We start from the raw sequence: 20,400 nt of genomic DNA, 5'->3' as shown, positions 1-20,400 counted from the left end.
CCAGACAATTACTGTGTGTGTGTGTGTGTGTGCTCATGTACCAGACAATTACTGTGTGTGTGTGTGTGTGTGCTCATGTACCAGACAATTACTGTGTGTGTGTGTGTGTGTGCTCATGTACCAGACAATTACTGTGTGTGTGTGTGTGTGTGTGCTCATGTACCAGACAATTACTGTGTGTGTGTGTGCTCATGTACCAGACAATTACTGTGTGTGTGTGTGTGTGTGCTCATGTACCAGACAATTACTGTGTGTGTGTGTGTGTGCTCATGTACCAGACAATTACTGTGTGTGTGTGTGTGTGTGTGTGTGTGCTCATGTACCAGACAATTACTGTGTGTGTGTGTGTGCTCATGTACCAGACAATTACTGTGTGTGTGTGTGTGCTCATGTACCAGACAATTACTGTGTGTGTGTGTGTGTGCTCATGTACCAGACAATTACTGTGTGTGTGTGTGTGTGTGTGTGTGTGTGTGCTCATGTACCAGACAATTACTGTGTGTGTGTGTGTGCTCATGTACCAGACAATTACTGTGTGTGTGTGTGCTCATGTACCAGACAATTACTGTGTGTGTGTGTGTGTGCTCATGTACCAGACAATTACTGTGTGTGTGTGTGTGTGCTCATGTACCAGACAATTACTGTGTGTGTGTGTGTGTGTGTGTGTGTGTGCTCATGTACCAGACAATTACTGTGTGTATTCAACACACAAGGATAACAAGGGCACTATATAGGCAAGCTCCTCACTAGTTTCAATTATTTAAGATACTGTATTTAGTTTATAGTATCTATATTTTATATTCCTTTGAGGAGTGGTGCTAGCATCTGATACTGAACTTGCAACAAGATTGGGATATTCTCCCTAGAAAGAAATGCTATATAGCACTCTCTGCCCAGACTGGGGTAGAGCCACTGATACCTTTAAAATTTAACTTTTATTATTCACTTTAAAAAATGGGTGAACACAAACAAATTAAAATGTCTCTATCTCTAAATAGCTGATCTAGCATTTCTTTCTAGGGAGAATATCCCAATCTTGTTGCAAATTACTGTGTGTGTGTGTGTGCTCATGTACCAGACAATTACTGTGTGTGTGTGTGTGTGCTCATGTACCAGACAATTACTGTGTGTGTGTGCTCATGTACCAGACAATTACTGTGTGTGTGCTCATGTACCAGACAATTACTGTGTGTGTGTGTGCTCATGTACCAGACAATTACTGTGTGTGTGTGTGTGTGCTCATGTACCAGACAATTACTGTGTGTGTGTGTGTGCGCTCATGTACCAGACAATTACTGTGTGTGTGTGTGCTCATGTACCAGACAATTACTGTGTGTGTGTGTGCTCATGTACCAGACAATTACTGTGTGTGTGTGCTCATGTACCAGACAATTTACTGTGTGTGTGTGCTCATGTACCAGACAATTACTGTGTGTGTGTGCTCATGTACCAGACAATTACAGTGTGTGTGTGTGTGTGTGTGTGTGTGCTCATGTACCAGACAATTACTGTGTGTGTGTGTGTGCTCATGTACCAGACAATTACTGTGTGTGTGTGTGTGTGTGCGCTCATGTACCAGACAATTACTGTGTGTGTGTGTGTGTGCTCATGTACCAGACAATTACAGTGTGTGTGTGTGTGCGCTCATGTACCAGACAATTACTGTGTGTGTGTGTGTGTGCTCATGTACCAGACAATTACTGTGTGTGTGTGTGTGCGCTCATGTACCAGACAATTACTGTGTGTGTGTGTGCTCATGTACCAGACAATTACTGTGTGTGTGTGTGTGTGCGCTCATGTACCAGACAATTACTGTGTGTGTGTGTGTGTGTGCGCTCATGTACCAGACAATTACTGTGTGTGTGTGCTCATGTACCAGACAATTACAGTGTGTGTGTGTGTGTGTGTGCTCATGTACCAGACAATTACAGTGTGTGTGTGTGTGTGTGTGCTCATGTACCAGACAATTTCTGTGTGTGTGTGTGTGTGTGTGTGTGCTCATGTACCAGACAATTACTGTGTGTGTGTGCTCATGTACCAGACAATTACAGTGTGTGTGTGTGTGTGTGCTCATGTACCAGACAATTACTGTGTGTGTGCTCATGTACCAGACAATTACTGTGTGTGTGTGTGTGTGTGCTCATGTACCAGACAATTACTGTGTGTGTGTGTGTGCTCATGTACCAGACAATTACTGTGTGTGTGTGTGTGTGTGTGCTCATGTACCAGACAATTACTGTGTGTGTGTGTGCTCATGTACCAGACAATTACTGTGTGTGTGTGTGCTCATGTACCAGACTATTACTGTGTGTGTGTGTGTGCTCATGTACCAGACAATTACTGTGTGTGTGTGTGCTCATGTACCAGACAATTACTGTGTGTGTGTGTGCTCATGTACCAGACAATTACTGTGTGTGTGTGTGTGTGTGTGCGCTCATGTACCAGACAATTACTGTGTGTGTGTGTGCTCATGTACCAGACAATTACAGTGTGTGTGTGCTCATGTACCAGACAATTACAGTGTGTGTGCTCATGTACCAGCCAATTACTGTGTGTGTGTGTGTGCGCTCATGTACCAGACAATTACTGTGTGTGTGTGTGCTCATGTACCAGACAATTACTGTGTGTGTGTGTGTGTGCTCATGTACCAGGCAATTACTGTGTGTGTGTGTGTGTGTGCTCATGTACCAGACAATTACTGTGTGTGTGTGTGTGTGCTCATGTACCAGACAATTACTGTGTGTGTGTGTGTGTGCTCATGTACCAGACAATTACTGTGTGTGTGTGTGTGCTCATGTACCAGACAATTACTGTGTGTGTGCTCATGTACCAGACTATTACTGTGTGTGTGTGTGCTCATGTACCAGACTATTACTCTGTGTGTGTGTGTGCTCATGTACCAGACTATTACTGTGTGTGTGCTCATGTACCAGACAATTACTGTGTGTGTGTGTGCTCATGTACCAGACAATTACTGTGTGTGTGTGCTCATGTACCAGACAATTACAGTGTGTGTGTGTGTGCTCATGTACCAGACAATTACAGTGTGTGTGTGCTCATGTACCAGACAATTACAGTGTGTGTGTGTGTGCTCATGTACCAGACAATTACAGTGTGTGTGTGTGCTCATGTACCAGACAATTTCTGTGTGTGTGTGTGTGCTCATGTACCAGACAATTACTGTGTGTGTGTGTGTGCTCTCATGTACCAGACAATTACTGTGTGTGTGTGCTCATGTACCAGACAATTACAGTGTGTGTGTGTGTGTGTGTGTGCTCATGTACCAGACAATTTCTGTGTGTGTGTGTGTGTGTGTGTGTGCTCATGTACCAGACAATTACTGTGTGTGTGTGTGTGTGCTCATGTACCAGACAATTACTGTGTGTGTGTGCTCATGTACCAGACAATTACTGTGTGTGTGTGCTCATGTACCAGACAATTACTGTGTGTGTGTGTGTGTGTGTGTGTGTGTGCTCATGTACCAGACAATTACAGTGTGTGTGTGTGTGCTCATGTACCAGACAATTACAGTGTGTGTGTGTGTGCTCATGTACCAGACAATTTCTGTGTGTGTGTGTGTGCTCATGTACCAGACAATTACTGTGTGTGTGTGTGTGCTCTCATGTACCAGACAATTACTGTGTGTGTGTGCTCATGTACCAGACAATTACAGTGTGTGTGTGTGTGTGTGTGCTCATGTACCAGACAATTTCTGTGTGTGTGTGTGTGTGCTCATGTACCAGACAATTACTGTGTGTGTGTGTGTGTGTGTGCTCATGTACCAGACAATTACTGTGTGTGTGTGCTCATGTACCAGACAATTACTGTGTGTGTGTGCTCATGTACCAGACAATTACTGTGTGTGTGTGTGTGTGTGTGTGTGTGCTCATGTACCAGACAATTACAGTGTGTGTGTGTGTGCTCATGTACCAGACAATTACAGTGTGTGTGTGTGCTCATGTACCAGACAATTACTGTGTGTGTGTGTGTGTGCTCATGTACCAGACAATTACTGTGTGTGTGTGTGTGCTTGTAGTGTTGTGCTTACTTCCTGGTTTGGTCAAAGGGCACATTGAGGCTTCCATACAAATATGTCATCAAGTGGGCTGTGCTTAGAATCAGTACAGTTCAGAGAAGCCATCTTGTGACAGTTTGTGATGCAGTTATAAAGTACAAGGACTGAATCTGACAAGTGCTAATAATAATAATAAGTGTAATGTCAGCTACAGATCACTGCAGAGGATACAGCATCAGCCAGTCAGGAAGAGTAAGAACTGTCAGTTACACATTATAAGTTATATTGCAGTTATACAGTTAACAGTTATACAGTTATCAGTTACCCTGGATTACTATAGTGCTGCATACACAGTGTACAGGACTGCTAATATAAGGAGTGCAGCAGCCATTCATTATAAAGGACTATATATGTGTATCTATCCATATTACTTTGTGCAAATCTACAGGAGCACCTTGCTATGTCATGCAGTAATTAAAGTGCCAGTTTACATTTAGAAGTTGCAAGGGCATCATTCATATAAAGAGCTAATGTTTACTATGTAAGGACATTACATCTGGCGACGAGTATACTACCACAAACTCACGCTATAATGGCTGTATTTGGAGCATTGAAAGAATTTGACCCTGACACAGATAACTGGGTTTCCTGGACTGAAAGGCTACAGCAGTATTTACTTGCCAATGACATTGGAGATACTAAGTCTGTTGCTGTCTGTCTGACAACTATTGGTGCTAAAACATATGAGATTCTAAAAGATCTGCTACACCCAGAAAAGCCAGCCACCAAGTCTTTGTCTGAAATAATACAGATCTTAGCACGACATTTCCAACCACGGCCATTAGAGATTGCTGAGCGGTTCAAGTTTTATAGCAGGCGCCAAGGGGTACAAGAGACTGTATCTACATTTGCAATCAGTTTAAAAAAATTGGCCAGCACCTGTGCTTTTGGGGAGTATCTGAATATTGCCCTTAGAGATCAGTTTGTTATGGGTATCCGTACAGAATCTATTCAAAGGCGACTTCTGACCTTCCATAAAGCACTAGAGATTGCTTCTGTTTTGGAACAGGCCACACGAGACACTAGTTTACTGCAGACACATTCTCACACTAAGGAAGAACAGGTATTTCTCCAACATTGGTGTGTCCGGTCCACGGCGTCATCCATAACTTGTGGGAATATTCTCTTCCCCAACAGGAAATGGCAAAGAGCACAGCAAAAGCTGTCCATATAGTCCCTCCCAGGCTCCGCCCCCCCAGTCATTCTCTTTGCCGCTCTGAACAAGTAGCATCTCCACGGAGATGGTGAAGAGTATGTGGTGTTTAGTTGTAGTTTTTTATTCTTCTATCAAGAGTTTGTTATTTTAAAATAGTGCTGGTATGTACTATTTACTCTGAAACAGAAAGAGATGAAGAGTTCTGTTTAAAAGAGGAGTATGATTTTAGCAGCAGTAACTAAAATCAATTGCTGTTCCCACGCAGGACTGTTGAGCTGAGAGAACTTCAGTTGGGGGGAACAGTTTGCTGACTTTTCTGCTCAAGGTATGACTAGCCATTTTTCTAACAAGACTGTGTAATGCTGGAAGGCTGTCATTTTTCCCTCATGGGGATCGGTAAGCCATTTTCTTAGACTTAGAAAGAATAAAGGGCTTATTATGGGCTATTAACTGGTGGACACTCTTAAGGGCTAAATCGATTGTTTATTTAAGTTATTTTTGAAAGTTTGAAGTAATTTTCACACTTTTATTGTTTGGGGAACGTTTTTATCGCCAGGCACTAGTTTAGACACCTTCCCAGTCAGGAAGGGCCTTTCACTATAGTAGGCAGAGCCTCATTTTCGCGCCATTATTGCGCAGTTACTTTTGAGTACAGTGCATGCAGCTGCATGTGTGAGGGTCTGGTATCCACTGAAAACGTTCCTAGAAGGCTTGAATTGGTATCGTATACCCCCCTGGGATTGGTGAAGTCGCAACAAAGGCTGTGGCTGGGACTGTAGTGGGGTTAAAATTGCAAACGGCTCCGGTTTCCACATTTTAAGGGTTAACAGCTTGAAAATTGTGGTGCAATACTTTGAATGCATTAAGACACTGTGGTGAAAATTTGGTAAAGATTGGATAATTCCTTCATAGTTTTTCACATATTCAGTAATAAAGTGTGCCCTGTTTAACATTTAAAGAGATAGTAACGGTTTTGTTTAAAAACGGTTTTTGTGCTTTATTAACCAGTTTAAGCCTGTTTAACATGTCTGTACCTTCAGATAGATCATGTTCTGTATGTATGGAAGCCAATGTGGTTCCCCCTTCAAATATATGTGATAATTGTGCCATAGCGTCCAAACATAGTAAGGACAGTTCTGTCACAAATAGTAAGGTTGCCCAGGATGATTCCTCAGATGAAGGAAGTAGAGATAGTTCTACATCATCTCCTTCTGTGTCTATACCAGTTATGCCCGCGCAGGCGACCCCTAGTACTTCTAGCGCGCCAATCCTTGTTACTATGCAACAATTGACGGCAGTAATGGATAACTCCATAGCTAATATTTTATCCAAAATGCCAGCATTTCAGAGAAAGCGCAATTGCTCTGTTTTAAACACTGTAGAGCAGGAGGGCGCTGATGTTGTGACATTTAAATTTAAATTAGAGCATCTCCGCGCATTACTTAAGGAGGTGCTATCTACTCTGGATGATTGTGACAATCTGGTCATCCCAGAAAAATTGTGCAAGATGGACAAGTTCCTAGAGGTCCCGGTGCACCCTGATGCCTTTCCGATACCTAAACGGGTGGCGGACATAGTGAATAAGGAGTGGGAGAAGCCAGGCATACCTTTTGTCCCTCCTCCTACGTTTAAAAAATTGTTCCCTATGGTCGACCCCAGGAAGGACTTATGGCAAACAGTCCCTAAGGTCGAGGGGGAGGTTTCTACACTAGCCAAGCGCAAAACCATTCCCATTGAGGACAATTGTGCTTTCAAAGATCCTATGGATAAAAAATTGGAGGGTTTGCTTAAAAAGATTTTTGTACAGCAAGGTTACCTCCTTCAACCTATTTCGTGCATTATTACTGTCACTACAGCGGCGTGGTTCTGGTTCGAGGACCTGGAAAAGTTGCTCAGTAGGGAGACTCCGTATGAGGAAGTCATGGACAGAATTCACGCACTTAAGTTAGCTAATTCCTTTTGTTTTAGACGCCGCTTTGCAATTGTGGCGTGCAGAGCGCTCTGGTTAAAGTCTTGGTCGGCGGATGTATCTTCCAAGACAAAATTGCTTAATATCCCTTTCAAAGGTAAGACCCTTTTTGGGCCAGAATTGAAAGAGATTATTTCAGACATCACTGGAGGAAAGGGCCATGCCCTCCCACAAGATAGACCTTTCAAGGCTAAGAATAAGTCCAATTTTCGTTCCTTTCGCAATTTCAGGAACGGACCGGCTTCCAACTCTGCAGCCTCTAGACAAGAGGGTAACGCTTCCCAGACTAAACCAGCTTGGAAACCAATGCAAGGCTGGAACAAGGGTAAACAGGCCAAGAAGCCTGCTGCTGCTACCAAGACAGCATGAAGGGGTAGCCCCCGATCCGGGACCGGATCTAGTAGGGGGCAGACTCTCTCTCTTTGCTCAGGCTTGGGCAAGAGATGTTCAGGATCCCTGGGCACTAGAAATAGTCTCTCAGGGTTATCTTCTAGAATTCAAGGAACTACCCCCAAGGGGAAGGTTCCACATGTCTCACTTATCTTCAAACCAAATAAAGAGACAGGCATTCTTACATTGTGTAGAAGACCTGTTAAAGATGGGAGTGATACACCCAGTTCCAACTGTGGAACAAAGTCAGGGGTTTTACTCAAATCTGTTTGTAGTTCCCAAAAAAGAGGGAACTTTCAGACCAATTCTGGATTTAAAAATTCTAAACAAAATTCTCAGAGTTCCATCGTTCAAAATGGAAACCATTCAAAAAATTTTACCTACAATCCAGGAGGGTCAATTTATGACCACCGTGGGTTTAAAGGATGCGTATCTACATATTCCTATCCACAAAGATCATCATCAGTTCCTAAAGTTCGCCTTTCTGGACAAACCATTATCAGTTTGTGGCTCTCCCATTCGGGCTAGCCACTGCTCCAAGAATTTTCACAAAGGTGCTCGGGTCCCTTCTAGCGGTTCTAAGACCAAGGGGTATTGCAGTGGCACCTTATCTGGACGACATTCTAATCCAAGCGTCGTCTCTTTCCAAAGCAAAGGCTCATACAGACATTGTTCTAGCCTTTCTCAGATCTTACGGGTGGAAGGTGAACGTAGAAAAGAGTTCCCTGTCTCCGTCGACAAGAGTTCCCTTTTTGGGGACAATAATAGATTCTTTAGAAATGAAGATCTTCCTGACAGAAGTCAGAAAGTCAAAGCTTCTAAACGCTTGTCAAGTTCTTCACTCTATTCTGCAGCCTTCCATAGCTCAGTGCATGGAAGTAGTAGGGTTGATGGTTGCAGCAATGGACATAGTTCCTTTTGCTCGAATTCATCTAAGACCATTACAACTGTGCATGCTCAAGCAGTGGAATGGGGACTATACAGACTTGTCTCCAAAGATTCAAGTAGACCAGATGACCAGAGACTCACTCCGTTGGTGGTTGTCCCAGGATCACCTGTCTCAGGGAATGAGTTTCCGCAGACCAGAGTGGGTCATTGTCACGACCGACGCCAGTCTATTAGGCTGGGGCGCGGTCTGGGATTCCCTGAAAGCTCAGGGTTTATGCTCTCGGGAAGAGTCTCTTCTCCCGATCAACATCCTGGAACTGAGAGCGATATTCAATGCTCTCCGGGCTTGGCCTCAACTAGCGAAGGCCGGATTCATAAGATTCCAGTCGGACAACATGACGACTGTAGCTTACATCAACCATCAGGGGGGAACAAGGAGTTCCTTGGCGATGAGAGAGGTATCCAAAATCATCAAATGGGCAAGATCACTCCTGCCACCTATCTGCAATCCACATCCCAGGAGTAGACAACTGGGAGGTGGATTATCTGAGTCATCAGACTTTCCATCCGGGGGAGTGGGAACTCCACCCAGAGGTGTTTGCCCAGTTGACTCAATTATGGGGCATTCCATTCATGTATCTGATGGCGTCTCATCAGAACTTCAAGGTTCCTTGCTACGGGTCCAGATCCAGGGATCCCAAGGCGACTCTAGTGGATGCATTAGTGGCGCCTTGGTCGTTCAACCTAGCTTATGCGTTTCCACCGTTCCCTCTCCTTCCCAGGCTTGTAGCCAGGATCAAACAGGAGAAGGCCTCGGTGTTTCTGATAGCTCCTGCATGGCCGCGCAGGACTTGGTATGCAGACCTGGTGAATATGTCATCGGCTCCACCATGGAAGCTACCTTTGAGACAGGATCTTCTAGTACAAGGTCCATTCGAACATCCAAATCTAGTTTCTCTGCAGCTAACTGCTTGGAAATTGAACGTTTGATTTTATCCAAGCGTGGGTTTTCAGATTCAGTGATAGATACTCTGGTCCAAGCGAGAAAACATGTGACTAGAAAGATTTACCATAAAATATGGAAAATATTTATCTGTTGGTGTGAATCCAAGGGATTCTCCTGGAGTAAGATTAAAATTCCTAAGATCCTCTCCTTTCTCCAAGAAGGTTTTGATAAGGGATTGTCAGCGAGTTCTCTAAAAGGACAGATTTCTGCTTTATCTGTCTTGTTACACAAACGACTGGCAGCTGTGCCAGATGTACAAGCTTTTGTACAGGCTTTGGTCAGAATCAAGCCTGTTTACAGACCCTTGACTCCTCCCTGGAGTGTAAATTTAGTTCTTTCAGTTCTTCAAGGGGTTCCGTTTGAACCTTTTACATTCCATAGATATCAAGTTACTATCTTGGAAAGTTCTGTTTTTGGTTGCTATTTCTTCTGCTAGAAGAGTTTCTGAATTATCTTCTTTGCAGTGTGATCCACCCTATCTGGTGTTCCATTCAGATAAGGTTGTTTTGTGTACCTTGCCTGGTTTTCTTCCAAAAGTTGTTTCCAACAAGAATATTAACCAGGAAATAGTTGTTCCTTCTTTGTGTCCGAATCCAGTTTCAAAGAAGGAACGTTTGTTACACAATTTAGATGTAGTCCGTGCTTTAAAGTTCTATTTAGAAGCAACAAAGGATTTCAGACAAACTTCTTCTTTGTTTGTCGTTTATTCTGGTAAGAGGAGAGGACAAAAAGCTACTGCTACCTCTCTTTCTTTCTGGCTGAAAAGCATCATCCGATTGGCTTATGAGACTGCCGGACGGCAGCCTCCTGAACGAATCACAGCTCACTCTACTAGGGCTGTGGCTTCCACATGGGCCTTCAAGAACGAGGCTTCTGTTGATCAGATATGTAAGGCAGCGACTTGGTCTTCTCTGCACACTTTTGCCAAATTCTACAAATTTGATACTTATGCTTCTTCGGAGGCTGTTTTTGGGAGAAAGGTTTTGCAAGCCGTGGTGCCTTCTGTTTAGGTAACCTGATTTGCTCCCTCCCTTCATCCGTGTCCTAAAGCTTTGGTATTGGTTCCCACAAGTTATGGATGACGCCGTGGACCGGACACACCAATGTTGGAGAAAACAGAATTTATGCTTACCTGATAAATTACTTTCTCCAACGGTGTGTCTGGTCCACGGCCCGTCCTGGTTTTTTAATCAGGTTTGAAAAATTTCTTTCTCTATACACTACAGTCACCACGGCACCCTATAGTTTCTCCTTTTTTTCTCCTAACCGTCGGTCGAATGACTGGGGGGGGCGGAGCCTGGGAGGGACTATATGGACAGCTTTTGCTGTGCTCTTTGCCATTTCCTGTTGGGGAAGAGAATATTCCCACAAGTTATGGATGACGCCGTGGACCGGACACACCGTTGGAGAAAGTAATTTATCAGGTAAGCATAAATTCTGTTTTTTCTCTAATGTGAAGCAACAGACTAAACCAGACAGTAAATATTCAGCAAAAGCAGCATCGCCTATTAACTGTTACAGATGTGGAGCACAGAATCATGTAGCTTCTGAATGCAGATTTAAAAATGCTCGTTGTCATGGCTGTGGTAAAATAGGACACTTAAAGAAGGCTTGCAGAGGATCTCAGCAGAGTGTCTCAAGCAAAACTCATAAGAAGGGAAATTACCACATGGCTTATAAGGGAGCCACATCAGATTCAGAAGAGGAAATGACTGTTCAGAGTTTGACTGTATACACCATGACAGCAGGGTCTGAGCCTTTGACCGTTCATGTTAATATTGAAGGAAAAGATTTGACCATGGACTTAGATACTGGGGCTGCAGTTTCAGTTATGACAATTAAAGATTAGAAACAGCTGAAAATTCCAGTATTGCTGCAGCCCACTACCTTGAAGCTACAAACATACTCCAGAGAAGTCTTGACGCCACTGGGGTGTGCATCTGTATCTGTGTGTACAAACAGTAAAACTGCCAATCTTACACTATATATACTAAAATCAGGTGGCCCACCTCTTTATGGAAGGGACTGGATACGGGCCCTTGGCATGCCTGAGAGCCTCAAAAACAGTGAAGTTCATCATATTGGAGTTGATCGTGCCCAGTGGATTCAGAACATTAAGACCAAATAGTTAAGAACAAAAGGGTACGGTTACAGTTAAAACCTGGAGCAAGGCCAAAGTTTTTCAAAGCACGAACTTTGCCATTCGCTTTAAGGGCAGGAGTTGATACTGAACTGAGGAGGTTAGAAGAGTTAAAGATTATAACCCCAGTGCATCGTAGTGAGTGGGCTTCTCCTATTGTACCGGTAAAAAAGAAAGATGGACAGATCCGAATATGTGTAGACTTTAGGATGGTGTTGAATGAACAGTTAGCAGTGGATAAGTATCCATTACCCAGAACAGAAGAGATTTTTGCTAACTTAGCTGGGGGGGACAACATTTCACAAAGATTGATTTAAAAAATGCTTACCTTCAACTTGAAGTACATCCAGATTCCCGCAGGTTACTCACCATCAATACTCACCGTGGTTTATTTCAATATAATCGTATGGTCTTTGGCATTGCTCCTGCACCAGCCATCTGGCAACGCACCATGGAAGAACTGTTAAATGGACTACCCTATGTCCAATGCCTTCTAGATGACATGTTAATCACGGGCAGGACGGAGGAAGAACATCGACACAATGTAGAGAGGGTACTGCAGCGGCTAATGACCTACGGGTTGAAGGTCAACTTGGAGAAGTGTGCTTTCATGCGTGACAAATTAGAATTTTGTGGCCATGTTATAGATTGTCATGGTCTACACACTGCTGATGACAAAGTGAAGTATAATATGCAATAGCGTTGGTTATTTCTCTATGCCTTTTTGAGGTCTTCGCATATGGTGATGTGTTTGCAAATGCCTTTATGATTGATTGTTGCTGCTCGACTTCAGCTTCACAGCTTGCTTGTGTTTTTTCTCTATCAGGTTTTTTTTGGTCATATATAGTTCAAAGATTTCCTTATGCCGCTTTTTAAGGTTCTGGAACAGGTTTGATGTGTTACTTCTTTTTGCTGCAACACTCGTTCCACAAGTCTTGCAGATTACTTGGTTCTGTTTCACATCATCTTTTCTGAATCCAAAATATTCCCCAACAACTGATGTTAAATTTTTCTTTGGCACCAACAATTTGTTATCGTTATTGTTGGACAAGGACAGCTCTTCAGAACTCACCTTGAATTTTATGTACAGCACGCCACACACAATACCAGCTGACACAGAAAAAATGAGATTATACTACCGCACACACTGCCAATATCAGTAGGGTGGCACTGGCAACTGTGGCTCAGTGATAGACAAGAGACCGCAGGCTTGCACTTGAAATTAATTGAATATCAAGAAGACAACAATGTGCTTGATGAAGCAGTCACCTTGATTAAAGAGAACACAGGCTTGCTGAACTTGAATATAAAGAAGACAACAATAGGCTTGATGAAGCAGTCACCTTGATTAAAGAGAACACAGGCTTGCTGAACTTGAATATAAAGAAGACAACAATAGGCTTGATGAAGCAGTCACCTTGATTAAAGAGAACACAGGCTTGCTGAACTTGAATATAAAGAAGACAACAATAGGCTTGATGAAGCAGTCACCTTGATTAAAGAGAACACAGGCTTGCTGAACTTGAATATAAAGAAGACAACAATAGGCTTGATGAAGCAGTCACCTTGATTAAAGAGGACACAGGCTTGCTGCACTTGATTATAAAGAAGACAACTGTCACATTGCTCAGTCTTGTATCTAGAAAAATACAGACAATAGCAAATGAATTACTGGACCACAACTGCTGAGTCAGATAGATACTTATAATAGTTTGTAGCAAAAAGATACAGGGAACCACACTTGTAAGTGTAGAAGCAATAGTGGTTACCTTGTATCACCAGGCTGTAATTGTTATAGGGATTCACAAGTACATTAACCCTATTGCTGCCACCTGTGCTAATTAGCACTAACATTTGCAGCAGGGAGAAAAGTACTGTAGTTTTCCCAAGGAATGCAAGATAATAAAAAAGGAACAGTATGTGCACAAACATATAAAAATAGCAAAAAATATGACCCCTTGAGATAGGGAGAGAACCCGGGTGCAAAACATAAAATGGAATGAAAAACAAAAGTCAATTCGAGAATGAGGGAAAGCCAGCTCAAATGATATGTGGTTAACCTGAGCAGTAGTTAATCAGAAATATCCGGCAACAAAATAACATTGAGGCAAGTGTGAAATATAGAAATAACTATGTGGACATAACTTGGACAAGTCTGCACACTTACTGAATCTGGAGTGGTAGAGAGTACACAGGCTGTAAGCGGGAGATCCGGAGACAGTGAGCAGCAGGCGTGTGACGTCACCGCAAGGAGAGCCGTTAGCGTAGAACTTGAGAGGGGAGCTGGATTGGAAGTGGAGCGGAGCTGTTAGTGAGACCGGAGATCCGAGTTGCAGGTAGGAGAGCGGTAAATACGGAAAGAGACTGTCACAGAATGAAAGTTGTAGCAGGGTTGAGGATTACTACGGTTCTAGTGAAAGAGCAGAAACAAAGTGACTTGAGTGTGAACAGCGTTCACAGGTGATTCTGCAGCAGCAGGGAGACTTAGGTGTGAACAGCGTTCACAGGATAGGCTCAGGATAAGAATGAGGAATTCACTTCAATACTAAGCAATGAGGGAAGGGCCAATGTGGTGTTTATATAGGGTGGAGTAATTGATGTATTGGAATCCTTAAAGGGACGGTCTGATGATGGTATTAACCAATCTCTAAGAGTAGTCCTGACAACAACAATGGGCTTGATGAAGCAGTCACCTTGATTGAAGAGAACACACAAGCTTGCAAGTCGATACACTTGAATATAAAGAAGACAACAATGGGCTTGATGAAGCAGTCACCTTGATTGAAGAGAACACACAAGCTTGCAAGTCGATACACTTGAATATAAAGAAGACAACAATGGGCTTGATGATGCAGTCACCTTGATTGAGAAGAGACAAGAGATCACAGGCTTACACTTGAAATGAATTGAATATAAAAAAGAAAACAATGGGGGGGCGGAGCTTGGCCGTTCAGAGACATGGCCGCATAAGGTAACAGCTCCTAGGCCCTAGTCCATCAAACCCAGCAGCCATCATCGACCTGAGCCCTAAATAACGCTCCGTACATCAGCGGACACCTCCGACATCAGGGTAGGTCAGACAAAACAGCAGCACCAAACACCCTCTGTACCCGCCGCATCTGCACGCAACAACAAGTGCGCCACTGGGCCCAGAGAGGACCGGATTGAAGTGGGGGCATTAGCGGGTCGCAGGCATTACCAGCTGAGATCACTTACCGCAACACAGCCTAGCCGACTAGCTGCAGCTGATTGACACCAACGGGGCCCCAGCAGGCAGACCGGAGGGAGAACCAGCGCAGCCACGCAGATAAGTAGCGCTCAGAGCGCCACAAGCAGACAGTGTTTTGGCAATAAGATTTGCAACAGCAGGGGCCAGAGTAGAATAAGCCCACATCCACAGGGCGAGACAAGGGAGCACTGAAGAGTTCATTAGTCACCATCACTTGCCAGGCACAATTAAGACTTGCACACCACATAAACCATGAGCAAGTGATTGCGGAACACAGCCCCCCTCCCCATTGCCACCCTTATCAAGTGACAAACGTGTAAGCAGAACTGCCAACGCAGGGGGGAAAAATAAAATAAAGGGGGAAAAAACAGCACATACCCTCATTCAAGCAGCAGGGCACCACTAAGTATCATACTTATACAGCTGCAACCCTTAAATAAACAACGGATTTTAAACATCTAGGTCTGCTCAATAAGGGCTCTGCCCCATTTACAAGCTTGCAACAGGCACTAGCACAGACAGCTACAGCTAGCAGAAGTGTAATTATCTGCCTGGACATCCCTCCACATAGAACAGGCATGCCAGGGTGTAAATCCAATAAGCCAGACTGCAATTCACAGCCTAGAACCATGCAGCAATTTCTGAAGCACCCTGAGACAAATCCTGTCCAAAGGCAGCGTGTCCCAAACAGCTCTACACCCATTGAAGATACACAATCCAACCTGCAGACTGAACACTCTGCTTCTACAAATAACCCACAAATTACAAGAGAAGACCTCAAGCCTCTATGTACTAAGGAGGATCTTAAAGAAATGCTTACTGAAGTGAAGGGATGGTATGGAGAGCTTAAGAGAGATCTGACAAAAGTGACACAAAGGGTGACTAACCTAGAGGAAAATCACAACACTACTTGTGGCGACATTAACCACATATCCCGTCTAGTTTATGACCAGGACGAAACCATATACAATCTACTTGAGAAAGTAGAAGATTTGGATAATAGAGGCAGGAGGAACAACTTAAGAGTCCGTGGAATACCAGAATCCATACAGCCAGGAGCCCTGGAGGGATGCCTTCAGGCACTGTTTCGCACAGTAAAGGGCGATTAAAACTGCACCTGATATAGCAATAGAAAGGGCGCACAGGGCATTAAGGGCCAAACCACCGCCAAAAGCACCTCCTAGAGATGTAATCCTGAAGCTGTTGCACTTTAAGGATAAGGAAGACATCTTAAAGCACTCAAGACAAAAACAGAACCTAACACATGCCGGGAACCGCATACAAATATTCACAGACCTGAGCCCTACAACGCTTCAGAAAAGGAGAGAACTGAACCATATAACTACAGTACTCCGAGAGGAGAAAATCCCCTACCGCTGGGGCTTCCCGGTCAGCATCATCGCAACCAAAGGTAACACCACAGCAGTTTACAAGAATCAAGACGACCTCTCTCACTTCTGCGAGGCATTGCAGATACACATCCGGACGGGAGACCAACCAGCGGATGGTTCTACACTGCAGACCCCCTTTCGGGTCAGGACAAAGCCCTCTGCAGCGGTCTCGGCTAACCGAGACAGTCATAAACACCCCTCCTTGGTGACTGTTGCGGATGATCTGGAGGAGTCACATCAGACAATGGACAGCACATCTTTACAGTCCAGGCTGGATACCAGCCCATGAGACATGGCTTCAGGTCGTATAATGTAATTTATAAGATTGTATTTCTAATGCTGGGTTTGATGGCGGGATATTACCCTAAATATCTGTTTGATTGTTATTATTGTTTAGTGTTATCATAATTCTGACAGCACTGTTAAGTTTTCACATATTTGCACCTATCTGAGTGATCAAGTTCTTTTTATACAACAACTGATTGCGGTTTACCTCTCTCACATCTTTATTAGCACACAGAAACTCAGAGGTCTGAAGATCAAATATCCCTTAGTCATATAAGAGGAGCTGGGGCCACAAGATAGACGAGAGGTGTCCAACCCCCGACTTGCTCCCTCACACATATAGAGACAGCATATAAGACACATACCTCACACGCACTTTAGAAAGTCCACCTATACACAGAGAACATGCAGCCACGCTCCCTCAAATTGATAACCATAAACGCAAAAGGTCTCAATAGCCCGGAAAAGAGGTCCGTTGCGTTCACGCAATTGCACAGAGCTGGAGGGGACATTATATGCATACAAGAGACGCATTTCAAACAGGGGAGAGAACCCAAGTATATCACCCACAAATATAGCACATATTACTTAGCATCAGGCAGCTCTAAGAAAGGCGGAGTGGGTATTTTTATTAGAAGCTCGATCCCTTTCCGACCTACTCAGGTGTTGAAGGACCCTAATGGCTCATACCTGCTGTTAGTGGGAACACTATATAACTCGTACATCACAATAGCTAATGTATACCTGCCAAACCAAGGGCAACACATAGTGTTTAAGCAGCTGACACAGTTACTACTGGAGCATACAAGAGGCATACTGTTTGTAGCGGGAGACTTTAATCTCCCACTAGATCCCTCTAACGACACCTCGACAGGAACTACGAGTATACCGCAGAAAGTAATTAAAACTATCAATGCGCAGCTTCGCTCATTAAGATTACATGATGTGTGGAGGTCAATACATCCAGAAACTCGTGATTACACCTTTTATTCGCACCCACACCACGTCTACACTAGGATAGATTACTTAATAACAGATCAGCTGGGTCTTTCCTTAGTGAACGGCTCCAACATACTGCCAATCACATGGTCAGACCATGCCCCAGTCCAATGCACGCTAGAATGGCCAGACATACCCACACGGCCCCACATGTGGAGACTCGACGAACATACACTAGATAACCCCCTACACAAGTTGGCAATTGACACAACACTGAAGCATTACTACCGAGAGAACGCCCTAGATGCTCTACCCATCTCTACTACCTGGGAGGCGCATAAATGTGTGGCAAGGGGGGAGTTTATAAAACTCAAAGCCAGAGAGACCAAACAAAATAGGCAGTTCATGAACTCCTCACTGTCCCAGATTAGATATTGGGAGTCAGAATTAAAAAAGAACACCTCCTCCACTACAATATTAAAATCCCTGGCTGCAGTTAAAACTGAACTGAACAACCACCTTATTAAAGACTATCAAAGAAAGGCGTCAATTTTGCAACAAAAATACTTCGAAATGAGTGACAAAATAGGCCCCTCACTTGCTAAAGCACTAAAGCGTAAGCAACTAAGCACACACATTTACACACTGACAGATGCGACAGGTCGAACACAGAAGGACAGCAAGAAAATAGCAGAGACATTCCGACAGTATTATGAAACGCTTTACAACATAGACAACAGCAGCTCACAAACTGACATAGACAAATACCTAGAAGGCATTCACCTACCCACCCTCTCTCGAGAGGACACTGAATACCTAGATAGGCCGATTACTACTGAAGAAGTTAAGGCAGCTATTAAAAATATGCCAAACGGGAAAAGCCCAGGACCAGACGGGCTAGGAGTAAAATACTTCAAAACATACACACACCACTTACTACACCCACTAACATCCCTTTTTAACTCTTTGCTACAGGAAGGAGGGTTTACAGACCGGATGTTAGAGGCTAATATAACTGTCCTCCCCAAACAGGGGAAAACTCCAGATAGGCCAGAGAATTTTCGCCCGATATCGCTCCTTAACGTAGATATAAAAATCTATGCTAAAGTATTAGCCAATAGAATTAATAAATTCCTCCCTGCCCTAATACACCCAGACCAAGTAGGGTTTGTACCAGGTAGAGAAGCACGAGATAACACACTAAAGGTGCTACAGCTGGTAACACATGCCCAACAACAAAGCACACCCCTAGCATTGGTCTCGACAGACGCCGAAAAGGCGTTCGACCGGGTACATTGGCCTTTCCTGAGAGCGGTCCTGACTAAAATGAAATTTAGTGAAACCTTCATAAGGCAAATATTCGCATTATACAAGAACCCCACTGCGAGAGTGAAGGTGAATGGCCTGTTATCTGATGGATTCTCCATCAGAAACGGAACCAGACAGGGGTGCCCCCTCTCGCCGCTCCTTTTCGCTGTATCAATAGAGGTGCTGGCGCAAAAGATTAGAGAAGACACGCAGATCTCTGGGATACAGACCAGATCATGCATGCACAAGTTGGCCTTATACGCGGACGATGTCTTGCTGACACTGACCAACATAGAGACATCCCTCTCCAGAGCTCTAGATACCTTTAATGAATACGGGCAATTCTCTAATTTCCACCTTAATGTAGCAAAGTCAGAAATACTGAACATCACCTATGACATAGAGGAGCTAGACACAGCACTACGCAGTTGCCCACTGAAGCTACAAAAGGATAGGATGAGGTACCTGGGAATATATGTATCCCCAGATTGTTTTCCAAGCCAATTACAAAAGACTAGAGACGGCGCTGGTAACAGATCTGTCCAGCTGGAAAAACAAGTCAATTTCCTGGGTAGGGAGGATCAACGTTGTAAAAATGAATGTGATCCCCAGACTGCTTTATTTGCTTCACACCACACCAATTCCACTTCCAGGGAATTACCTACAAAAATTGCAAAATTTAATTGAACAGTATATCTGGGGAGGGGTTAGACCCAGAGTAGCCAAGAAAACATTATACATGCCCAGGGACAAAGGTGGTCTGGGGGTCCCAAATATTCAAATCTACAAACAGGCGATCACACTAAGCAGACTACTGGACTGGTGCTTTAATGATACTAATAAACAGTGGGTTCGGCTGGATTGTGACATACTGGACACAAAAAATTCAGGCCTAGGAGCCTGGACCTTAGAGAACGACAGACACACAGCGATGACAAAATACCCCCTATTAGTGGACTTTTGCACAGTGTGGGATAAGATAACAAATACTACAACACACATATCTACCAAACCTTCACCACTGACCCCCATATACCAAAATGCTGCACTGCCATGGAACCGCTCGGAAAACAGGATAACCTTTGACACACCCTTCAAGGACTGTACTATCATGTCACTGACTAATGGACATAAACTCAAAACTCTTTCAGACATTGTAGAAGAGAAGCCCGACATAGCCATGAACTGGTATTCACATATACAATTAAACCACTATCTCACGACGCATAGACATAGACACTGCCTAACCAGAACACTCACTACATTTGAGACTCTATGTATAAGAAACACACCAACAGCCCATGCAACCTCCTTGCTATATAAACTTCTCCTTATGGATGACGCACAAGCACTCCCCTCTTATACAAAGGCGTGGGAAAAGGAATGGCACACTGAGGTAGCACATGAAGATTGGCAGGTGGCCTTCCAAGTGACTAAAACAGCCTCAGTCTCCGCGAGAGTACAAGAATCTAGTTACAAATGTCTGGCGAGGTGGTATCTCACTCCCAGCAGGTTGCAGCAGATTTACAAACAGGCCTCTGGCAAATGCTGGAGGGACTGCGGGGCAGCGGGTACACCAACACATATCTGGTGGGACTGTCCTAGACTGGACAACTACTGGGTC

General features: G+C 43.9%; 1 protein-coding gene across 2 annotated transcripts in view; it reads left to right on the top strand.

Annotated features, from left to right (window-relative positions):
* Positions 1-20,400, top strand: part of FBXL6 (F-box and leucine rich repeat protein 6) — a 441,814-nt gene that overhangs the window by 59,456 nt on the left and 361,958 nt on the right. The window lies entirely within an intron of this gene.

The sequence above is a fragment of the Bombina bombina genome, chromosome 5, assembly GCF_027579735.1.
Source record: "Bombina bombina isolate aBomBom1 chromosome 5, aBomBom1.pri, whole genome shotgun sequence".
In the NCBI taxonomy this organism is placed as follows: domain Eukaryota; kingdom Metazoa; phylum Chordata; class Amphibia; order Anura; family Bombinatoridae; genus Bombina; species Bombina bombina.
The sequence above is the reverse complement of the archived record's forward strand: the minus strand, read 5'-3'. Positions and strand labels throughout refer to the sequence as shown.